Source organism: Peromyscus eremicus, chromosome 2 (genome assembly GCF_949786415.1).
Source record: "Peromyscus eremicus chromosome 2, PerEre_H2_v1, whole genome shotgun sequence".
Taxonomy (NCBI): Eukaryota; Metazoa; Chordata; class Mammalia; order Rodentia; family Cricetidae; genus Peromyscus; species Peromyscus eremicus.
In genome coordinates this window covers 21,385,274-21,409,300 of record NC_081417.1, presented here as the reverse complement: position 1 = coordinate 21,409,300, position 24,027 = coordinate 21,385,274, and the positions used below count along the sequence as shown (strand labels likewise).

General features: G+C 38.5%; 1 protein-coding gene and 1 pseudogene across 1 annotated transcript in view; one reads left to right on the top strand and one right to left on the bottom strand.

Annotated features, from left to right (window-relative positions):
* Positions 1-24,027, top strand: part of Cnbd1 (cyclic nucleotide binding domain containing 1) — a 367,762-nt gene that overhangs the window by 182,859 nt on the left and 160,876 nt on the right. The window lies entirely within an intron of this gene.
* LOC131903365 (heterogeneous nuclear ribonucleoprotein A3-like) lies at positions 15,257-16,465 on the bottom strand (annotated as a pseudogene).

The window sequence follows — 24,027 nt, the reverse complement described above, 5'->3', positions numbered from 1 at the left end:
GCAAGAACTCTGTACAACTGAAGTGAGAGCCAAGGCTCTTGCAGTAGGAGACTGAACTCTGCACCATGACACAAAAACAGATGTGTTTCAAGCATTGAAGTGAGGTAGTGGGGAAAAGCTGCAGGACTTTGGAGGGACTGGACCATGGGTTTAGGACACTGTTGGCTGGAGCTCGGAGAAGTTAGCCTTCCTTCCTCTCACAGAGGGATAGGCTGTGTCCTTTTGGATGCTTATATTTTGAAGAGATAGCGCCCAGGCCCCCAACAAAGCTATTGTTGCATTGTAAACCAGCAAAGAGCCTGGGACAAAATTTTCATCTCAAGGGTCAGAGAAGGAATTTTCAGTTTCTAGTATTTCTAAGAAGAGGGGATCAGGGACTCATAATCTGGAAGAAGACTGGATAATGGTGAGTCAGACTGAGGCAGCATTAAAGTTAAGGGTATTTTATCATTTACTTTGGTAATAAAGATACTGATAACCAAGCTAATGGAAAATAGAGAGCAAGAATGCTCCAGGGACCTTGATACAAAAGTTATCTTGTTTTCAAACTGCCAACAGCAATATATCATAGTTTCTATTTCGTGTATATAACGAATAGCATTTTTGAACCAAATAGATAGTCTATATATGCATAAATATTTAATTTAATAATTATTTTTTCATTTATTTGCCAAATCTTAATTGCATATCTACACTATACCAAATACTGGTCTAAGCAGTAGGGATTTATTCATCAGTAACAAAATATTCAAAATGTTCTGTAGGGCTATAGAGAAAGCTCAGCTATTGAAAGCACTTGTTGCTCTTCTAGAGCACTGAGTTCTGTTCCCATCATCCACATCAAGGAGGTCTCTCTCTCACACACACACACACACACACACACACACACACACACACACACACACACACTACAGAGAGAGAGAGAGAGAGAGAGAGAGAGAGAGAGAGAGAGAGAGGAGAGAGAGGAGAGGAGAGAGAGGAGAAGAGAGAGATAGGAGAGAAAGTTTTTACAAATAATCTAAATTTAAGTTGCTTAATGTGACTATTGACTTCATCATGATTATTTTGAACAAAGAAAATCTATAAGTTATGCACAATGAATCTCTGAGAGACTCTGGAGTTGCCCATGGCATTGGTGGATTGAAGTGAATGTAATTGCAGAAGGAAATATTTAAGATGAGCAAAGGAGTGGAGAATAACAACATCTTGACAAACACAGTCAGCCCAGCTTGACTTCCTTCCTGAATTTGTACAGGACCAAGCTTCTAGATCCCGAGAGAAGTCTTGTTGATAATTTCCCCATGATAATGAGCTGCTCCCTTCCACCCACATGTGCCTCTAAAAACCCAAACCTCACACATATCTATCCTTTGTAGTCTGAGATTTCACATTATTTATGTTTATATTTGTGTTATATATTTTCTGTCATAAGAACCCACCAGCTCAAAGCAGGAAAACAGTCAAATCAGGTCTCACAGTTCTGTGGCTTCAGGAACTTTCTTTTATTAGCTTCACCTCCTTTAAGGATTTTAACCTAGGAATGTTCCTCTTCTCAAACAATGTCAGAGAATGATTTCCAGTAAATAAACACAAGATGCAGGGGAAGTAATTATATCACTATGATTCCCTTCCCTTGTTGAAAGGGTATTTCTTGCTACTTGCACATGCAGTCAGTTTTGAAAAACTGGTATGTGGTTGTACACTCACATATATTTTTTACTTGACTGGGTAGCTATTTACTCTTTGGCTTGTTGATGGCTCCTCTAATTGGATAGAAAAGGTGTAGTTACTCACCACACTATAAAATATTGAAAGGTGACAGAAAGAAAGCACTTTACTGGTCTCGTGGGGGAAAAATGCTTATCTGTAATTGTTTTGCTCTCTGAAGAAATATATCAGACTGCCATTTCCACATGAACTTTCTAGATATAGTGTGACCCACTATTTTAATGTCAACAGAAACAAGCCCTTGTAGAGTGTCTCTGCTTTTTGTATGCTCTAGTTAACCCAAGGGACCTTTCAGCTGTAATTTGCAGAGAAAAACTGTAGGCTGGCATTCGAGAGGTATAAACTGATTTTTGAGCAATGTTGTAGCATGCAGAGTGATAAATTGTGGACAAAAGTAATGAAGATAAGAAAAGAGAAGTAAATCACTTAGTATGCTGCTGAACACTCACTAATAATCCCTAAGTGTGAACAGCTTTTGACATCATTGTCTGCAAAAAAGCTACCAGGAAAAAACAAACAAACAAACACCAGATTCTAACTCAGAAATCCTGTCAGTTCAGTTCAATGTGAGCTTAATTCTGTATGTCTTTCACAAATCTTGAGTGAGTACTAATTCTGGAGCAGAAATGAGACCTGCAATATAGAGGGGGTACTTGGATTCTTCAAGTGAGCTTGTGAACTGGAGCAAGGTAGTATTAGCTGGAACATGGTGGTGGTCTTTCCACTGGAAGCTTTTCTCAGTCGTATGCCCTCTCCTCATGGCTCTACACTGCATCTTGCTTCCCAAGATCAGGCACCATGCAAGTACTGTCTAGTGCACATGACATGGCTTTACCAAAGCTCCACATCTTGAAGACTCTGGGTACATCCGAGATTCACCTTTTCTGTGAAGTGACACAGAAACCCTGATGTTGAAGATGCTGCCTCTTCTTCAGAGTGTATTGTTAATGGATATGTCTCTGTGATCACTTTCTCTGTTTGTTGTTGGTGCTTAGAAAAAAAGCTATTGATTTCTGTAAATTGATTCAGTACCTTCCCACATCGCTGAAACTGTTGATCAATTTTAAATGATACATGGTAGAATTTGGGGGATCTCTTATGTGTAATATCTCTTATGTGTAATAACCATTGAGTTCATTTGTTCAAACAGGCATGGGTATGGGGCCCTCCAATAGAGCATATTTGACCTCCAAGGTCCAAGCCTTTAAAAAAAATAAATAAATAAACTGACTCTCCCTTTCCCAAAAGCCACCAATTCTCTATAGCTCCTCAGTTAGAAATGTGGAGTTGTGAGACTTCACCCTCTCCATGGTAGAATATTTATGGCTTGATTTTTTACAGGTCTTGTGCAGTCAACCACAAGATCATGAGTGTATGGTGGTCTTCTCATGGCCAGAAGACAATATTTTAATCTAGTCTTCTCCAATCTCTTGTTCTTAAAATCTTTCCACACCATCTACTGTGACAGTACCTAAGCCTTGGTGGGAGGGATTGATATAGATGTCTCATTTATGCTAGAGAACTCCACTGATACTTGTTCTTTTTGTGGCACCATTAGTAAGTGTGGTTTTGTTAGAGTATGGTCTTATTGGAGGAAGTATAACACTGTGGAGTTGGGCTTTAAGGTCTCATGTATGCTCAAGCCATGCCCAGTGTCTCAAACTACTCCCTGTTGCCTACAATCCAAGATGTAGGACACTCAGCTACTTTTTCCAGCACCATGTCTTCTTGCACACTACCATGTTGCATCATGATGATAATGGAATAAACGTCTGAAAATGTAAGCCATTTCAATTCAATTTTGTATTTTTATAAGAGTTGCTGTAGCCATAGTGTCTCCTCACAACAATAGAAACCCTAACTAAGACAGAAGTTGATACTTGGGTATTGCTGTGATAGACCTGACCACATTTTTGTTTGAAATAGTATGGGCTTTATGAATTTGGGTTAGAAAAACAGTAAAATGCTTTAAGTGCTGCTTAACAGGCCATACTAGTAGGATCATTGAAGACAGTGGTCCTAAGAGTTACCAGAATTGTAGGGGCTGTCTCAAGAGTTTTCAGAGGAGAAGAATTTCAGTATGTTGTCTAGAGATCATTCTTGTGATACTTTTGTGAAGAATGTGGCTGCCTTTTGCCTCTATCAAAAGAGTCTACCTAAGGCAAAAGTGAAGAGTTTTGGATTAATCCCATTGCCAGAGGAAAAATCAGAACAGCCTAGGATCTACTCTGTTGTATGATTACTAGTGTTCATGCTTATGAAGATTTATAATGAAAAGGAGCAAGGTGAGCAAAAAAAATACAAGATATAGAACAATTTGAGGAGAAAATGAGCATCAAGAATGGAGTTAAGAGGAATAATGTTAAGTCCTGTGTTTGAGGAGATAAACATATTAAGAAATGAGTAAAGGGAGTGGTGGCCTCAGAGTAAGATCTCACCTAGATAAGTCTCCAACTTGTGAAAAAGAATTAAAGAAAAGCTTAGAGGTCCTGTTTTCCAGGTAGCCTCCCTGGTGATGTGAGTAGCAGTCCAGTCAACCTGGTTCCACATCTAGTATCCTCCTATGAGTGAGTACATACCATATTTGTCTTTCTGAGTCTGGGTTACCTCACTCAGGATGATTTTTTCTAGATCCATCCATTTGCCTGCAAACCTCAAGATGTCATTGTTTTTCTCTGCTGAGTAGTATTCCATTGTGTATATGTACCACATTTTATTTATCCATTCTTCAGTTGAAGGGCATCTAGATTGTTTCCAGGTTCTGGCTATTACAAAAAATGCTGATATGAATATAGCTCAGCAAGTGCTCTTGTGGTGTGATTGGGCATTCCTTGGGTATATGCCCAAGAGTGGTATAGCTGGATCTTGGGGGAGATGGATTCCCAATTTTCTAAGAAAGCCCCATATTGATTTCCAAAGTGGTTGTACAAGCTTCCATTCCCACCAGCAGTGGAGGAGAGTTCCCCTAGCTCCACATCCTCTCCAGCATAAGGTGTCTTCAGTGTTTTTGATCTTAGCCATTCTGACAGGCATAAGGTGGTATCTCAGAGTCCTTTTGATTTGCATTTCCCTGATAATTAGGGATGTTGAGCAATTCCTTAAATGTTTTTCAGCCATTTGAGTTTCCTCTGTTGAGAATTCTCTGTTTAGTTCTATAGCCCATTTCTTAATTGGACTGATGGGCATTTTGATGTCTAATTTCTTGAGTTCCTTATATATTCTGGATATCAGTCCTCTGTCAGATGTGGGGTTGGTGAAGACTTTTTCCCATTCTGTAGGCTGTTGCTTTGCCTTGTTGACTGTATCCTTTGCTCTACAAAAGCTTCTCAGTTTCAAGAGGTCCCATTGATTGATTGTTTCTCTCAGTGTCTGTGCTACTGGTGTTCTATTTAGGAAGTGGTCTCCTATGCCAATGCATTCAAGACTACTTCCTACTTTCTCTTCTAGCAGGTTCAGAGTAGGTAGATTTATGTTGAGGTCCTTGATCCACTTGGACTTAAGTTTTGTGCATGGTGATAGATATGGATCTATTTGCAGCCTTCTACATGTTGATATCCAGTTTTGCCAGCACCATTTGTTGAAGATGCTTTCTTTTTTCCATTGTACACTTTTGGCCTCTAACCCTAACCCTAACCCTGAGGACTCCAAGAAAGACACGGGGATCACCCAGTGACGGAGAAATGGATGAGATCTACATGAACAATCTGGACATGAGTAGGGATAATGAAGGGCAAGGGTGGAGGGAAAGAGAGCTTGGGGGAGTGGGAGATCCCAGTTGGATCAAGAACAGAGAGGGAGAACAAGGAATAGGAGACCATGGTAAATGAAGACCACATGAGAATAGGAAGAAGCAAAGTACTAGAGAGGCCCACAGAAATCCACAAAGATACTCCCACAATAGACTGCTGGCAATGGTCGAGAGACAGCCTGAACTGACCTACTCTGGTGATGGGATGGCCAAACACCCTAATTGTCGTGCTAGAAACCCCATCCAACGACTGAGGGATCTGGATGCAGAGATCCACGGCTAGGCCCCAGGTGGAGCTCTGGGAGTCTAATTAACGAGAAAGAGGAGGGTTTATATGAGCGAGAATTGTTGAAATCAAGGTTGAATAAAGCACAGGGACAAATAGCCAAACGAATGGAAACACATGAACTATGAACCAATGGCTGAGGGGCCCCCAACTGGATCAGGCCCTCTGAATGTGTGAGATAGTCGATTGGCTTGATCTGTTTGGGAGGCATCCAGGCAGTGGGACCAGGTCCTGTGCTCATTGCATGACTTGGCTATTTGAAACCTGGGGCTTATACAGTGTCGCTTGGCTAGGCCTGGGAGAAGGGGACTGGACCTGCCTGGACTAAGTCTACCAAGTTGATCTCAGTCCTTGGGGGAGGCTTTGCCCTGGAGGAGGTGGGAATAGGGGGTAGGCTGGGGAGAAGGGAAGGGGGCAGGAGGGGGGAGAACAATGGAATCCATGGCTGATATGTAGAAGTGAATTGTATTGTAAAATAAAATAAAATTAAATTAAAAAAAAAAGAAAATAGGATAGATAATGGAAAAAAAAGAAAAAGAAAAAAGCTTAGAGCCAGTGTGGTGGTACATGCCTTTAATCCCAGCACTGGGAAGGCAGAGGCTGTGGGATCTCTGAGTCTGAGGTCAGCCTAGTCTACAGAACAAGTTCCATAACAATCAAACTTAGGCAGTGAAGGAAACCATCAAAAACCAAAAGTTGTGGAATATATAATTGAACTAGGGGCTATGTTCCAGCCCCAATAAGCAGCAGAACTTGGCATTTCTGCCACATGGTTTTGGCTTTAGAGTTAAGAATAGAAGACAGGGACTATGGAATTTGCCTTTTTGAACAAGGAAAGCTGCTAAGGCCAGGCATTTGTTAGGGGTATCCCTGAATGGAGGCCCAGAGAGACCATTGCTTAAAGCTGTGAAGTGGAAGCCTGGATTGTCTTGGAGACCCCAAGATATTGGAGATGGCAGAACTGTGGGATATCTGCTAAGGACAGCTGCTAACAGGGAGTAGAAGCCAGCCCAAGAGAAAGTACGTTGCAGACAACAAAGCTGAAAGGAGTTGGAGATCTGAAGAACGTTTTGACATCAGATATGGAGATGCAGAGTTTGGAGTTTGACCAGCTGGTATTCAGTCTTGCTTTGGTCCAGTATTTCTTCACTTTATTCCTTCCCTATATTTTTGAATGTTAATGTATATCCTGTGCCATTGTATGTTGGAATTATGTGATCTACTTTTGATTTTGATTTTATAGGGAATTACAGTTAAGATATTATTTGAATCTCAGAAGAGACTTTGAACTTTATACTTTTAAATAAGTTTGAGACTGTGATAGACTATGGGGGCTTTTGAAGTTGGACTGAATGCATTTTTGCATTTTGATATGGCTACAAGCCTTTGAGGGCCAGTGAGTGGAATGTGATGGTTTGAAAAAAAATGGCCCCTAATGAGTAGCCCTATTAAGATATGTGTCTTTGTTGGATTAGGTGTGACCTTGTTGGAGGAAGTAAGTCTCCATGGAAGTGGACCTTGAGGTCTCATATATGCTCAAGCCACACATAATGTCTCAGACTACTTCCTGTTGCCTACAAGCCAAGATGAAGGACACTCAACTACTTCTTCTAAATCATGTCTTTCTGCATGCCACCATGTTGCACCATGATGATAATTGACTAAACCTCTGAAAATGCAAGCCACTCCAATTAAAAGTTTCCTTTATGAGTTACTGTGGTCACAGTGTCTCTTCACAGTAAAAGAAACCCTAACTAAGACATTCTTATAATTTTTGTACCACTATTGCATTTATGGTTTTATCTTGCCTTGCTGGACATTATTGTTCAGTAAGTGTCACACCTGGTTGAGATTGTTTGTGACTGCCCCCACCCTGCAGCCTTCATTACACTTTCCAGTATTATGAAAGCTATTCACAAGGGAGGAAGTGTCCTGGCCAATACCAACTTGACTTCTCCATGTTCACTGACCAAAGTGTGTGGTATCTTTCAGTAAAAAAAATGTCAAATAACAGACTTCACTGATAATTTTTATTTAAAAATGAGGAAGCCAATTTCTAAAATGAAAATAATACCTGATTATTAATTCTAATTGCATCCTAAAAGTCCAGAAAGATAGGAACTGATAAATATCCCCTTCATTTCACAAGTAGGAATTATTTTCTTTTGTTCATGTAGTCTCATATCTTAAATCCATTTGGTAAATTATATACTTCCATAGATCAGTCTTTGTAATGCATTATTTCAATTATTTCATTCAGGGAATATATATTAAAATAATTTTGTTGTGTATGATTCTTTGACAAATTCACTTTTAATAATTGTGGTCAGTTGGCTATGGGAATAAAGAACAGAAGGACATGGTGTATCTATTCCATTTTCATGTGTTTCTCTTGTAAAAGGTAAACTCTACATCCTAGTTCACTGTTATTACAAGTCAGAAACTTGATTCCCTGTAAACATTCTGTTGTGAAGAATGAGGCCTCTGGGTTTGTTTGTTTTCTATTGTTTGTAGAAGACGGGGACATTTATTTATAATGTGTGTTTTAAGGAAGAGTAGCTAGATATCCAAATGTCAGAGATACTTACCTTGAAACCAGATTGATTTGGAATGAAATTAACACCAATTAAAACTTGTAAGGCATAGAGCTAAGGATTCTACAACCCCCTTGTTAGGGAGAAGTTATTGGGAAATGGATCATAGGATAAACTTCTGTGTAGAAACTGAAATGAACAGATGTATGAGCAGAAGAACATTATTTTAGAGAACAGTCATCTCCCAAAAATCACATTCATAGTACAGCTGTATTAGCAATTGTTTGTGTGCCATTTCATTTTTGAGATTTAAAGTTGATTAACAATGTCATTTCTTTTATAATTGTTTTTTTTTATCATTGAGTTGGATGACTGATTAATTTTTGCATTAGAGTTTATATGTCTGTTTCAGTAATATGAAAATAGTAGAAAATAATGATACAGTAATAAAACATTTATGTGCTGGGAAATAAATTGATGTCACTGAAACTGCATAATGCAAGGCAAAAGTAATTGGGATATGTGACTGTCTTGGTATGATGTTATCACCCCACATGGTGACTTCTCCATTATGTGGAATCACTGCTGACCATATAGAGATACATATTTAGTATTCTTTACATTCAGCAGGATGTAGCAGCAAAAGTTTTGGCTGACATATATATTTTTAATGTTCTTACCTTTGTCCTTCCCTATTCTTTTTTGAAATTCTTATACACAGGCAATTTTGCCTAGGGGTTTGGATGAACTCCCAGAACCCCTCTTCCTACCAAACAAACTCAGGCAGGTCAGAGGGGGTCTCAAAAATCCTGAGGGCTTACTTGTAGCATGAGAGTTTGAATAATTTATTTTCCTTCCTAGTACACTTGCCTGTTTTTCATTTTATTGTGCAAAACACTCTATTTGATCTTTTGAAGTGCAAACAAGCACTTTGGTGTGGGTAAATAGCTGAGATTTCTCCATTAGATATGTCTACCTCACAATGGAGGCACATACCAAAAGAATAAGATTATATTTTCCTGTTGGGAGTTTTGGACTCAGGCAGACCAATGCATTTGCTACTTAGTACTCACAGGAGTATGAGCAAGTTACTGTACTTTATGGTTGCATTTTGTCCCTGGGATTGGGTTGATGATGCTTATTTAGTATATTTTGATTAAAGATGTAAAGGGTATGCAAATCTGCTTCAGATAGTACTGATCTTCAGAAGGCCCTAAGTAAATGAGTCTGTCTGGAATATTATTAATTTGATCTTAGAGTTGAGATCTTTTGAGTTAAATGACCTGTGACAAAAAAGCCATACTCTGTACTTTTTTAGCTGCAAAGGTTACATAATATTGCTGTATACCTATTTTGTTTGTATATATAGATTCCTAACAGGATTTGCTTTAATAGCTCATGAGAAGATTCAATGAGTTATATATGCTTCTTAAATTAACACTAAACACACAGTGAACCCTCAAAACTACTTTTGGAGAAAATGGATTATATTATAAGATTATTAACACTTAGTACTATCAATGATACTATGGGAAACAATAAAGAAAACTTGACTTTGTTTCAATGAATTTTGTGCTCAACTGTAAATCCTGCTCATTACTAAGGTCTCAGGTTTATGTTTTCTTATTAGTTTTGAACTGTGTTCCTACCTTTGTATGGTGTCTTGAAATTTGAAGAGCAACATAAATTCAATAACCTTGCCAGTTCTAAGCAATGTACCCCTCTATGGGTCAGAGGCAGTTGGATCTTAAAATTCAGAGACAGGCCGCTCCCTGGTTTTACAACAAAGTAATGGGTATTCAGTTGCTATTTTTAGAAATCTTTGTAACCTGAGCCCATGCTTAGGCTAATGAGCCTGCAGTTCTATGTGTGGAATGCTATCAATCTAAGGGTTTATATAAAGTGTGAAAAGAGTGAACACTGAGCAAACAGCCATTCTGAAGCAAGGACTTTGCTTTGTTATATAAGTAATTGTATCGAAAATAGAAAAGATCATTTCTATCCTCTAATAGGCTGTGTGCTATCATTTAGCAAAATCATCCTGTAAATCTGCATTTACACAATTTGAAACTTTTTACCATTTATTCCTTATTTCATTCTTTAGCTTGTTTTCAGTTTCTAATAATTGTTTTTCTTCAGTAGTTAGCAAGCTGTCAAATTTAGTTTTATGGTAAGATTTGAATGTGTCATTTTACTTTTCTATCTTGGTGGATGTTATTTGTATTAGAATATAAATGGTTTGCACTGAATTTTACTTCAGTATAGACTCAGGCTCTATCGGGACTTGTGTTCTTGACAGCGTTTCATCTTTCAGTCCACATCCTGTGAACACCACTGCCTTGTGCTGAGTTGAATGAGGTCAAGAAAATTGCTTACTTCATTTTTAAATTCATTTCTGTTTTTATTTATGTGTGTGTGTGCACCTAAGGCCAGAAAGGGATTTCAGATCCACTGGACTTGGAATTACAGGTAGTTGTAAGCTGTCCAATATGGGTGCTTGGAACTGAACTCAGGTCCTGTGGATGTGCTAGAAGTGCCCTTAATTGCTGAGCAATCTCTCCAGCCCTGTGCTTACTTCACTCTTAAAGTTTTCCAAATAATAACCCTTAAATACTTATTTAGCTTTTATGGAATTAACATATTGTATTATATATAGTGTGATCCAGTGAAGAGCAGAACCCTTGGCTATGGCTCTTTTCTCAGGAGACTTTTCAGGGCTGGGGTGGGATGGGTTAAAATGTTGCCATCTATGTGTTTTCTTTTGTTTTTGGGGCATGAAAAGTCTTGTCATAGTTGTATTCTTGATGCAGAGGTTTCTGTTGTCATGTGCGTAGCACTTCTTCAGCAATCTTGAGGTCTACCCCTCCCTTGAAGGTGTCCAGGCTGTGGCAGACTACCAGTTCTTAGGCACTTCCTTCTGCCTCTTCCACAAGAATCCTGCTCACATAGCTGCACAGGTCCATTCCAACTGATGACTGACTACAACATGCATTATGCAATGTACTTTTATTGTCAATATGTGACAAATACAAAGCTTACAAAGCAAATCTGCAAAATGCGGGCAGATACATCTTCTGATGTAACAGAAACATAACTGTTGTCTTGGCCTTCCAATGAAGACAGTAGGAGCTCTCCTGTGGGATAAAGGATCTATTCTAGAAAAATACAACTCCTAGGTATGTACACAGATGCTTTTGTGTATATCTAATCAATCATAGTTTTTATAAATATGCACATGATTACATTATATCCTGTTGAAATGTTTTTTCTATTCCAAATAATTTTTATGGAAATATAAAATAAAATAATCCATTTCTAAATATAGTTTTAAGAATATGAGATTTTATATTTATGTGCAAAAATAAATTCATAGTTTTCAGAAATTACCTCAGAAATGTAGTGGTTAGCTGTTCCAGCTTTGACCTTGAAGCACTGCCCCTAGTGAGGCAGCAGGTAACTGCCACACCTGCCTATGACCTGCCCCTGGGGCACGGCGGCCTCTTTGGACCCATAAGACATGAGATGTGTGCATGCTGAGCCCCTCTTGGCTGCTCATGATCCTGGATGCTGATTTGCAGACCACTCAGAGTTTTCCAGAAAACTACATTGGACTGTATCTCACCTCTCCATGATCCTGTAACCAATCCCTCTACTGGTTGTAAGTTGCCCCCAAATAAACCTCTTTTAAGTACCAGATAAACTACGTGGAATTACCTCATTAATTGCCATTTTACAGAAGGAAAAACATGAGCCTTTATCCAGTAACTAATGGAAGCAGAGGCAGAGATCCATAGTCAAGCACCAGGCCAAACTCCAAGAGTCCAGTAGAAGAGAGAGAAGAGGGATTCTATGAGCAAGGGGCATCAAGATCATGATGGGGAAACCTACAGAGACAATCAAACCAAACTAGTGGGAACTCATGACATTTAGACCAACACCTGTGGAGTTTCCATGGAACTGGACTAGGCCCTCTGCATAAGCAATGTATTAATCCTATAGATAGATACCTAAGTCTGAGAGATCATTCCATCTTGTTATATTTTCTTCAGTTTCTTCCTTTAATGCCTTAAAGTTTTGGCAGGCATTACTATAATCAGATTATATTGTAGGAAAAATATCTATTTTCAACAAAAAAATGAAATTGACTTATCATATAAAGTGACGAGTTATGATACTTTGATACATATGCCATTGTGATTTTCTCATACTTTGCTCTTATTCATCCCTTCCCCATTGTTCTAGATCCTGTTCCCTGTGTCCATTTTGCTAATAGCCTTATTCTCTTTAAAAATATTCCCTTGCCGGGCGATGGTGGCTCACACCTTTAATCCCAGCACTCAGGCGGCAGAGCCAGGTGGATCTCTGTGAGTTTGAGGCCAGCCTGGTCTACAAAGCGAGTTCCAGGAAAGGTGCAAAGCTACACAGAGAAACCCTGTCTCGAAAACAAGCAAGCAAACAAACAAAAAAGTACTCCCTTAGACCTTTATGTAATATGTCTTTCATGACTCTCTCTTTTTTCCCTCCCTTAAGATCTCTTCCTTCCCTCTTATAGTCCTTTTACTCCTTTCTTCACACACACACACACACACACACACACACACACACACACACACACACACACACACACTAATCTAGAACATTCATCAGAAAAAAAAACACATTTATTTTTCTTCTGAAACTCAACAGTCTTTGAAGAAATTCCTTTCCAGTCAGAATATCAATCTGTAATGAAATCCCTGCATGGTGGAATCAATAAAGCACAGCCATGTGAAACAAGAGAAGAGGTGATTCTTGAATTCTATGAAATTCCTTTTACAATTTTTTAAAAAGTAGAATTTTAAAACCTGACCGTGTCTTAACAAAAATGGGAATTTCAAGAGTTAGTGTTCTAGACTAGTATTTGATGACTATCAACGCAAGGAGTGAAGTAAATATCCAGTATCTGCAAGGGTGAAGTTGAAATCCAGTATCTGTAAGGGTGTCATTCCTATGACTCACAATTTTATGCTGGAGAATGGCTTATCTGCTCTAATGAAAAGCTACTACAATAGAGTGATATCATCTTGAGATTTCTATCTTTCATGGGACACTAAAAAAGGATGTGGGCTGGCAGGAACCTCTACTTTACCAGGATCTTCAAGAACTATATTTAGCCAGGCAGTGGTGGCACAGCCTTTAATCCTAGCACTTGGGAGGCAGAGTCAGGCAGATCTCTGTGAGTTCAAGGCCAGCCTGGTCTACAGAGCAAGATCCAGGACAGGCACCAAAACTACACAGAGAAACCTTGTCTCGAAAAACAAAAAAAAACAAACAAACAACAAAAAGAACTATATTTGTCTATTTTTATGTCACTGTGCAGTTCCCGGGAAATTATTCTTGAATTGATAGAGTAACACAAGTCACATCTATATCTTTTATATCTTTATTTTCTTTAATAGTATAGAAGAGAAAATAAAAGAATTATAGCAAGAGCAGTGTTTTGTGCATGCAATATGGAAATTAGTTATGTCACCTTTCATAGTACTCTGAGAAGACTGGTCACTAGAAGGAGAGGTATCACACAATCAACATTTATAGAAAGTTCTAGCAAAAGAATACGGGGAAGATTGACATTATATGACAATCTGATATCTCTTCTACATTTTTTAATAATTATGTAAGGTGGCTTACAGAAATAAAGGGTGGAAAAACACATAGGTAATTAGGGAATATGAAAGAGGAAATTAATAAGTAAAAGAGTTAACTGAGTGCACATGACAACACTCTAGAGTTTCAAACACAGGAATCTAAGCAAATTTCTGGATATTGAGTAAACTTATTCAGACTATGGATTTTGTCAGATGTGCTTTAACAAGACACTCAGCAATGAAAATACACACCTACAGCTAAGAGTAAAAAAAAAGAAGAATGGGAAATTGTTAAAACAGTACCAATTTCACTAGTTAACTCAGTGTTGTGAAACTCTTGAGCATAAGGTTCAGTAGATGTGGATGTGGATGCACAGGGGGTGATTATATTGTCATTTCATTGGTCTACAAAACAATTTCAAATTTGGTTACACACTGATGTAGGACAGGTGCTGTGTACTGGGTTACTTCATGGGACCAAGAGATGCTGAATATTCAAATGTACCACAAGACTCAGGGTCTCAGACTTTTATGTTTATCTATAGTTCCTTTTGCAGGATTTTTCAGTCTAAAGCAAATAGAAAAATAAGCAGAACAGAGAAAATCTTGCTTAAATCTGCGCCAATGATTCATACTCAGAATTGTTTTTCAAATATATGGCTAGGGAATAGTTATGAATTATAGTAATATTTTTTTAGGAACTTTTGAGATCTTTTTCATTTGAAAGCAATCTTAATGCTATTAAATTCACAAATATGCTATTTTTATTACCCAATCCTAATTATCTAGAACACACATTGCAAACATACAGGTATCTATTCTCTCCACATATCAGCACCCACTCATCATGGTTTGGGAAATGGGGGAATAGTTTCCCCTTAAATTGCAAGTCAGTAGGTGTTTCTTCACAATTAACTTTAGCAAAATTCATACAAAATAGTAATGATCTTCTTTACTTGTTAACTCACAAGGAAACACCTTCAAAACTGCATTTTTGTTACAATTTCTCTACTAAAATGTAGAAAAACTGACTATGCAAATGTTGAAAAGTTAAAAATTCCTTAATTTTTTATTCCTGGTGCCATTACCACAATTTACAGGGCAATATACCTGATGTAATGAAAAGAAAAAGACAAAGCTACAACAGATAAAAGGCCTCGGGAATGTACATCTAATTGACACTACAGTGCATGAATCAACAGCTGCACTTTTTACAAACTATGGCTATGACAGTCCTGAACAAGAAGGGTTTCCTGTTTAAGCTGCAGTAACTTTTCTGACTATGGATCATCGCTCCTTCCGTGGCAGATTTTTACAGTTCCTCTGATGCATTTAGGACGACTGTCTCAAAGTAACCTGCAGCTTCCCTGACATCTCTTGCTTTCTTTCCTGCTAAGAACTGTAGCCCTTTTCTGCTTTTATTTTTTAAAACCTTCTGCTACCATGTCCACCACTTCCACCACCAGATCCATAGCCACCACCATGGGGACTGCCTGAGCTTCTTCCACCAAAACTGCCCCCTTTCATGAGCCCATAATTTGATTGCTGTTGTCCATTATAATTTCCAAAGTCATTATAGTTCCCACCACCACCATAGTTACCTCCACCAAAATTTCCTCCTTCATTATAACCATCATATCCTCCTCCACCACCACCACCATATCCACCACCTTGGTTTCCATATCCTGGTCCACCACCACCATAGCCTCCTCTACTACTGTAACCAGGACCATCACCATAGTTGCCACCATCACCTCCAAATCCATTAAATCCACCATCACCACCTCCGTAACTACCTCAGCTGCCACCACCTCCACCACCATAGCCTCCTCTTCCACCAAAGTTTCCACCACGACCAAAATTACCTCCACCACCTCCAAAGTCTCCTCCATGACCCACCTCCACGACCTCTCTGTGATCCAGCAGACTGCATCTCTTGTTTAGAAAGGGCCTTTTTCACTTCACAGTTACACCCGTTAATAGTGCGGTATTTCTGAACAACAATGTTATCAACGGTGTCATGATCATCAAAAGTTACAAAAGCGGATCCTCTCTTTTTTCCACTCTGCCTGTCTTCCATAACTTCTATGGTTTCAATCTTGCCATACTTTCCAAAGTAGTCTCTCAGATTATGTTCCTCTGTATCTTCTTTAATACCACCAACAAAAATTTTCTTCACGGTTAGATGGGCAGCAGGCTTTACAGAATCCTCTCTAGAAACAGCTCTCTTTGGCTCCACCACACGCCCATCAACCTTGTGTGGCCGAGCACAGATTGCAGCATCCACCTCTTCAACACAAGAGTAGGTCACGAAACCACAGCCCCTGGAACGTTCTGTTTGGGCATCTCTCATTACCACACAGTCTGTAAGTGTGCCCCATTTCTCAAAATGTTCTCTTAAGTTCTCATCTGTGGTTTCAAAGCTCAGACCACCAATGAACAGCTTCCTCAACTGTTCCTGTTCCTTTGGGTCATGGCCCTCCTGGCCCGGGTGACCGCCGGAGTCGGGCTGGGGGTGGCCGGGCGGCGGTTTTACCTCCATTTTGAGACCGGACTCGCCTCTTCCAACTCGAGTTCAATATCTAGTAATGATAGTTTAAAAGATAAAATTGATTTAAGTTTTGGGGTGGAAAATTAAATTACCATGAGATTTATTTTCCTGTTCTTTTATATTGGGAAAATTAGTGCTTTTTATGATTGCTTAACATTGGCAAAATTTTAATTGGCTAGCATAAAAATGATTCTTCTCTTTCTGAAATAATTTTGATAACTATTTTACTCCAGGTGTTTTCCCTGTTAATTTAAATGATAAAGTTGAAAATCAGTATTTATAAAGAGGCAGATGCTACATTAGTCTATTTGTAGTATTATCGTAAAATATCCCAGACAAACAGAAGAGAAATGCTCCCTTACAGTTTTCCAGGCGTCAGCTGGGGAGGGCTTGTTCACCCTGCTTCAGGATGGGTCTTTGCTGCTGCCTCAGAGAGGGAGGCGGAAGGCTGGCAGGAGATGGATGGGTGAGACTTGAATATCGCCTCTCTAAATCCCCGGATAATATTCAGAAAGGGTGGCACTTAAAAGGTAATTAGGTCATGGAAGCCCTTCTTCTCATAAATTAGGGCCATTGTAGGAAGGGATTCATGGAGGGAGACTGTTGGCTCCTCTTTGCTCTCCCACTTTTCTGCCATGTGAGGAAGGAGCACCACTTCCCATCAGAGGATGCTGTGCTCACATTAGAAGGAAAGCAAGCTATTCTCCCAGGCAGCAAACATTGCCAAAGCTTCTCAGCCTCCACGCCTTATGAGAAACAGTTTTCTAATCCTTTAAAATTAGTTTTCTTATAATAGCAAAATGGCTTAAAAATAATTCTTGATTAAAGCTTATAAATTTATTGGCTAATTTAAATGTGTACCTTTTGTTGAGAGGAAACTATTAACATGTAAACCTATATTTTTTTTCCCTAAGCCATCTACCTGTGTCTTTCATCCAATTTAAAAATCAGATTATTTGTATTGTTGCCACTGAGTTTTGGGCAAGGGTAGTAACAAGAGAAACATTTTAGGACTGTCTAAGTTTGGACAGGCTTATAGCAGCAAAGAATGAGAAGCTGTCATATTTTCTCAACCCAACCTTTAAAATGTATCCAGGAGATGCAGGATTATCTTAGAATCCAAGGTCAAATACTCAGGCAGTAGATGGTTTTACTGAACCTGTAACTTTTCTTCTACAGATTAATAAGTGAATCTTTGCAAATTAGTTTATAGTAGAATAATTGAGATACATTATGTAGGAAACAAATTACTGAAGACTCCAGCAGAACAATCAAAGCAATATATGTAGAAAGTAAAAAAGAAATAATTTTGTTACAATTGGAGAGATAAGACATTCACAAGATAACATGATGAATTGCACTAAAAATTGAAGTTTAACATATTGGACATTATGGTTGTATAGTTTTGTGTTCTTGTGGGACTCCTAACAGTAGGAGCTGGGGCTGTCTCTGACTCTTCTGCCTGCTTTTGGGAGCCTTTTCCTCCTGCTGGCTTTGCTTGTCCAGCCTTGATATGAGGGTCTGTGTCTGTCTTATTGTAACTTGTTAAGCTATGTTTGATTGATATCCCTGAGAGGCCTGCTCTTTTCTGAAGGAAAACAGAGCAAAAGTGGATCAAGGGATGGAGGGGGCTGCTGGGAGGAGAAGAGGGCAGGGAAACTCACCCAGGAAGTAATATATGAAAGAAGAATAAATAGATAGATAGATGATAGATAGATAGATAGATAGATAGATAGATAGATAGATAGATAGATAGATAGATGATAGACAGATGATAGATAGATAGAACATAGTAGACATTATCAAACTCATTATTAAAAAGGGAATGTGGATTTGAAAGAAAATAATTACTTTGAGGATATTATTTTTAAAGTGTCTCTATTTAATTTTTGCTCCTTGGAGGAAGAGTTGAAACATAGTCTCATTCAATGGAATTGAAAGTAAAATTGGTTAAATAACTCTAAAAGAAGGAATTCAAAGATAGTAGAAGGGATCATTTCTCTTTGTATGTGTGTGTGCCAAGCTAAGAAAAGACCTAAGCAGAAAACATTTTGTCAGAGTTCAAAGAAATAAATGACAATATTATTAAAGTAGAGCAAAGTAAGCATCAGATTATTTAGAGGTCAGAGGAAAATGTGCAGCTGATTATCTCTCCTATTTGATTTAACAATAGCTAAAAAAAACTGGGAAATTAGCATCCTCAAAGAAAATAGATACAGTTAATAATAATCAGTTCTTTAATGCCAGACTTTTTGCCTGCAAAGAAGTAATATTGAAATACCTATTGACAATATTATGTAACATTTTATCCCTTCATTTTTGTTCATGATCAAAAGATTCTCAATGTTGTTATTTTGTGATCAATTTTCAAAATATCAATTTGATTAAATGATTGACTTATTTATTTATCTATTTATTTATTTGATTTTTTTTTTGAGACAGGATTTCTCTGTGTAGCTTTGGAGCCTGTCCTGGAACTCACTCTGTAGACCAGGCTGGCCTCAAACTTATTCATGTAGCTGTATTTTAGTAAGTAGCACACATGTACTTCTCTCCAAGGTGGTTTGTCTTTACGATTCATGTGGGCTTTTGTTTCTTTGTTGTGTTTTATTTATATTACCCCACAAATGATGAGGAATTAAAACTAAACTAACATTACGTCTACACATTTCTAAGGCTTGAGCTTTACATGAGGGTACAGTTCCTAGCATGTGCTAAAGGAGACTTTCTTAGATTTCACTTTTCTGTTCATTATTTTGACAGTGACTGGAGTATAGTCAGACATCAATACAAATACAACAGATTGTTTTGAAGGAAAAGTTTGAAATCAGTTGTCTTGACAAAGAAAGCCCTTCTTTGCATGAGTACCAGTCACATTACTGCTACCAATGGTGGAAGGAAAGTTGCTTGCTTACAAGCATTTCAATTATACAGCCTTTTTCTTAACTCATTAAATCTCTTAAATATATTACAAGCTAATTTAAAAACTGGACCTACTAGATAAAATGGTTCATTACATATTCTATTATAATAACTTTCTAACTGGTCTCAGAATATTAGTTTTACAATATCCCAGTTCATCCTCTTCTATGTAGCCCGCATGTATTTTGAAAAATGTATGCCAGATCAGTTGTGCCTTACAATGAAGTCCTGGGATGATCTTATCTTTTCTAATAGCATAGTTCAAAACTTTCAACAGGGTTTACAATGCCCTCTAAGATTTTCCTCCCATACTACTTTAGGCTCATTTTATATCTAATTTCTTTTCTGTTCCCAACCAAATTGGGCTTTCTTCTCTGTAAGTTTCTTGAGTATGTGACTCTAACTCCACATAGGTTATGTTTATTTATTATTTTTCATGACACACGAATTTCTGCCTTTTATATCATTTAATTATATACATTGTGCCTAATGTTTGACTTTTTTCTCTGAATTTTAAGTTGAGTGTGCAAGGGCTGTACCTTTTATTCTCTTTGTTGTATTCTAACATTTAAAATAGACTTTGAAACTTAATCATTTCATAAATAAACTGAAAATGCACAAAAGCTTAGACTAACGTAGAGGGTCTTTTCTTTTTTTGTGACCTAGAAATCATAAATGTAGGTGGAAACTGCTGTTTATGTTTTAAATCAGACATGTAGTCATGTTCTTTGAATTAAAAAATAATATGATTAAATGGTGAATAAATATGATTCTTATCAAAATGACCTGTCAGTTTCTCTTCCTGAGAAATCATTTTTTGTGTCTTGGAAAAAACAAAACTGTTTCAAATTTCTAAATATCAAAGAAAGTAGAAAATCTTTACTAGATATCAGTTGTGAACTATATAGAGTACGTATTATATATTACAGTGATACATGATTAGCTTGTGTATTATAGTTAGGAAGAATCTGGAAGTGGGGTGACAGGTTAACTTGAAGCGTGTTTGAACTCCCTCGTACATGTTTTGGCATGACTGTTGTAAAACACCCTGACGTTTGTAAAAGATGATCATGAATGCTCTTTGGTGAGTCAGAAGGAGTCTCAAAATTTGCAAGTTTGGAATGACAAACATATAGAGAAATTATTTGCAACTTGTTCAATGGTGAACCTTGTAGAAATTTAGATACAATACTAGCTTATTATTTTCTTCAATAACATGGGATTCTACAAAAGCTTGGCTTTTCAATTATTTTCCTTCCACAAGAAAATGAAAAAGAATAAACAAAACAAAACAAACAAACAAACAAAAAAACAGGCAGCTTTTCCAGGCAACATAGGAAGACATTTTTGAAAAGTTTCTGCACCCTGATAAGCCTCTCTGCCAAGGTAGCAATCAAAATCAGACCAAATTAGAAAAAGCCCCAATTTAATGGGTAAAGTGCTCCTGGATGATTTTCTAGCTTCTCAGAGAGGAGATGGGGAATAGAGACCAAACAACCAAGTGTCTGTTTTCTGGGGTGCAGTTTGAATGCCCTGTGGGAATATTAAGCATCTCTGCAGGAGGAGTAGTGTTTGGTGTTTGGTGGGCTTAAGACAGGGCAGGGTTTGGGGAAAGACAGAGACAGGAGAGGAGTTCCACCAGAACATTCCAGACTCTTTGGGTACTCTTTCAAGTCTGGCTACTTCCTGGGGGCATGGGGCAATGTGGAGAAGTGAGGACTCGGGTAGTTGGGAGTTGGTGGGCTCACATTCAGCAAGAGGTGTGAGTGTAGGAACATCTAGTTAAGTGTCAATTTTAGAAACACTAGAATTGTGTCATGCACAGCATGGTCCAGGAAAAGTGACTAGGGCAATGTGGCAATGAAGAAATGACATTGAAGACATTGAAGAGCCCACACTTACAGAAAAGTTGAGATGGGTGGCTTGGGCTCACTTTGATGGAGGGCACCTACTCTGCAATGGCCCAGAACCTCAGCTCGTTCATTATGTATAACACGAGGAGGAGAAGTTAGGTAGGCTCAGTAGGTCTCTGTAGGAGGGCGGTCTCAGGACTAAGGAGGAAGCTGCACTCTGTGCTTTCTGTATAGTCGGTCAACATCCACACCTGGTGCAAGGAAGGTTCTGCTGATTATCTGAGCCAGACCCGGTGGATTGAAGAGTTTGCCACTCCCCGGGGTCCAGGGCATTGGTTGTTGTCAATAACACATGCTCACTCAGGACTTGATCTGCTCCTTGCACATTCACTCACGGCTTTCTTGGCTCCACACACACAGTAGTCTACTTTTAAATCTTGAAAGTAGAGTTTGATTTTTAAAAGACTGAAAAAGGAGAATTAAAGTCAATGTCTTCATTTCTTCCATTTCCATCTGTGTAGAGAATGACAAAGAGAGACCAGTCATGCTGTTCCCCCCACCAATGTCTCCACACCGTGAATGACCAAATCCCAATTCTGGAGGAGCAGATAGTGTTCAGCATTTGTCCTGTGAATTTGGATGATCAAATAAAATCAATTGTTATTCTGTCCATTCATCCTTGACTGATGAGGAAATTCAAAAGAGAGTCAGAGACAAAGTGATGTGCATATTAATGATTAGTGATTCAAGAACGGTTCAAGTGAATATTACATTCTAGGAAGTAATTTTATAGTGAATTATTTGAAAGTCTTTGGGGTTAAAAAGGAGATCTTCAGGGGGAGGAAAAATGACATTTTGAGAGATAATCACATTTTCAATTTTTACGACATTTATTTACTGATTTTTTTTTGGTGCGTGTGTGTGTGTGTGTGTGTGTGTGTGTGTGTGTGTGTGTGTGTGTATGTATGTATGTGTTAAGTCAAAAGATGATGTATAGGAGTTGATTCTCTCCTTTTAACCTTGATTTATTTCCTCAGGCCTGGCCTTGTGGCAGTAGCCTCACACTATTGAGGCTATAGACTCCACCATGTTTCCCTGGTAACACTGGAAATATAAACATCAGTTTAGCCATTCCTTGAAATTTAATTTAACATATGAAAAGATAAAGGTATTCCTCTAGTTCTAGGTGGAAACCTAGTTTTCCCAGCTGCCTAAGTAAGCAGAGATGGGGCCAGTGTTTTCCCTTAAGTGAGATAATGTAATTTTCTTTCACCGATACCCCTCCTCAACGTAGATGTAGATGCTGTCTTTCACTTTCAGGGAATACTATGGCACTGGTCTGCCTACTTTTCTGAGTTATGTCCCTTTTCTAATTGTCTGAGTTTGTGGCTGATGTAAGGGCAGACTGGCTAATGAACTGGACTTGGAGGAAAAGGGTGGGCCTCTGTTGGAGTGGTTTATTACAATGAAATTGTTAAGTTTCAAACCCTGGGAATAAAGAGTTTGAGGTGCCTATTTAACATATCAAAGGTAGACCTGGCTGCCAAGTTCTCCCAGCATCCCTCAGTCCCTACCTATTAGAGGTTATGGCTTGATTACCGAGCCTTCTACCCTGAAGAATCCAGCTGAGGGGCTGAGCTGCCCCTCCCCAGGGCCTCTTTCCTATATAATTCTCTCTCATGGGAACTGTGGCTATGAGTATAGGAGTATGAGGAGCAGAAGAGAGGTAAATGAGGATGTTGGGGACATGGCTGGAGCGGAGGGAGTGGGAGGCAGGTCCTTGAAGGAATAAATGAATAGGGATGAAGGAGGGTGATAGGGAGTTAAGAAGAGAGGATTCTGAGTTTGGAGAGATGAGGAGGAATTATGAATGGGGAAGGTAGGTGAAGGAAGGTCAAGAGTGTCCATTCTAGGATGTTAAGGGGCATAAAAGGGATTGGTTGAGAAAAGGATCAAAGGTGGAGAAGGTAGAAGCAGGGCATGTAGGTCAGTAGGTTGGGAAGTTCTAGAAGATTCTTTTCAGGAAGGCTTTTAGAGCAGTAAAGTCTGGTGTGCTGTGCAGGTTTGGCAGAGGGAGAGCTGTGCCCTGAAGGTGAGGAAGGTTTGGACACAGGATACCTCAGACCACCGCTTGCAGTTTTCTCTGGTGAAGTTATTAAATCGATGAGGATTTGGAAATCAAAAATTCTGAATTCAGGCCAGGTGTGGCCACAGTCTAATTGATAATGAGCCCGATCTGAGCAGAGAGCCACATTAGAGTGGCCAGCTTGAGGTTGGCAAGACGTAAAGTTCTGACTGAGGTTTGATTTTAGGTGTAACAAAAGGTTGCTCTTGGGAACAGCCAGTTTGGAGTTCATCTGAAAAGGCAGAGGAGAGGGACACACCACACAAAAACTGCAGACTCTAGGGAAAACTCATGAAATGGGAAGAGGATAAGCATATAACTTTCATATTTGTTTTAGCCAAAAATATTATATGTTGGAAGATATATACGATAGCATATTAAAAATATAAGTTATGCAAAAATAAAAAATCTTTAAAGTTTTGCCTTTTGTGAATGGGATATTATTTAGCTTACTATAGCTTTCAAGTGTGTAATGCAGACATCTCTTAGAATTCATATTCCATTTTAATTAATTGAGCACTGATAAATTCTACACCTTTGTTCTCACACTATATAAAAATCAGAAGCCAGAAGGACTTCATAATCCAATCACTTTTTAAGGTGGGAAAATTGCATATACAAATAACTTATCCATGGCCACAAAGAAAATAAAT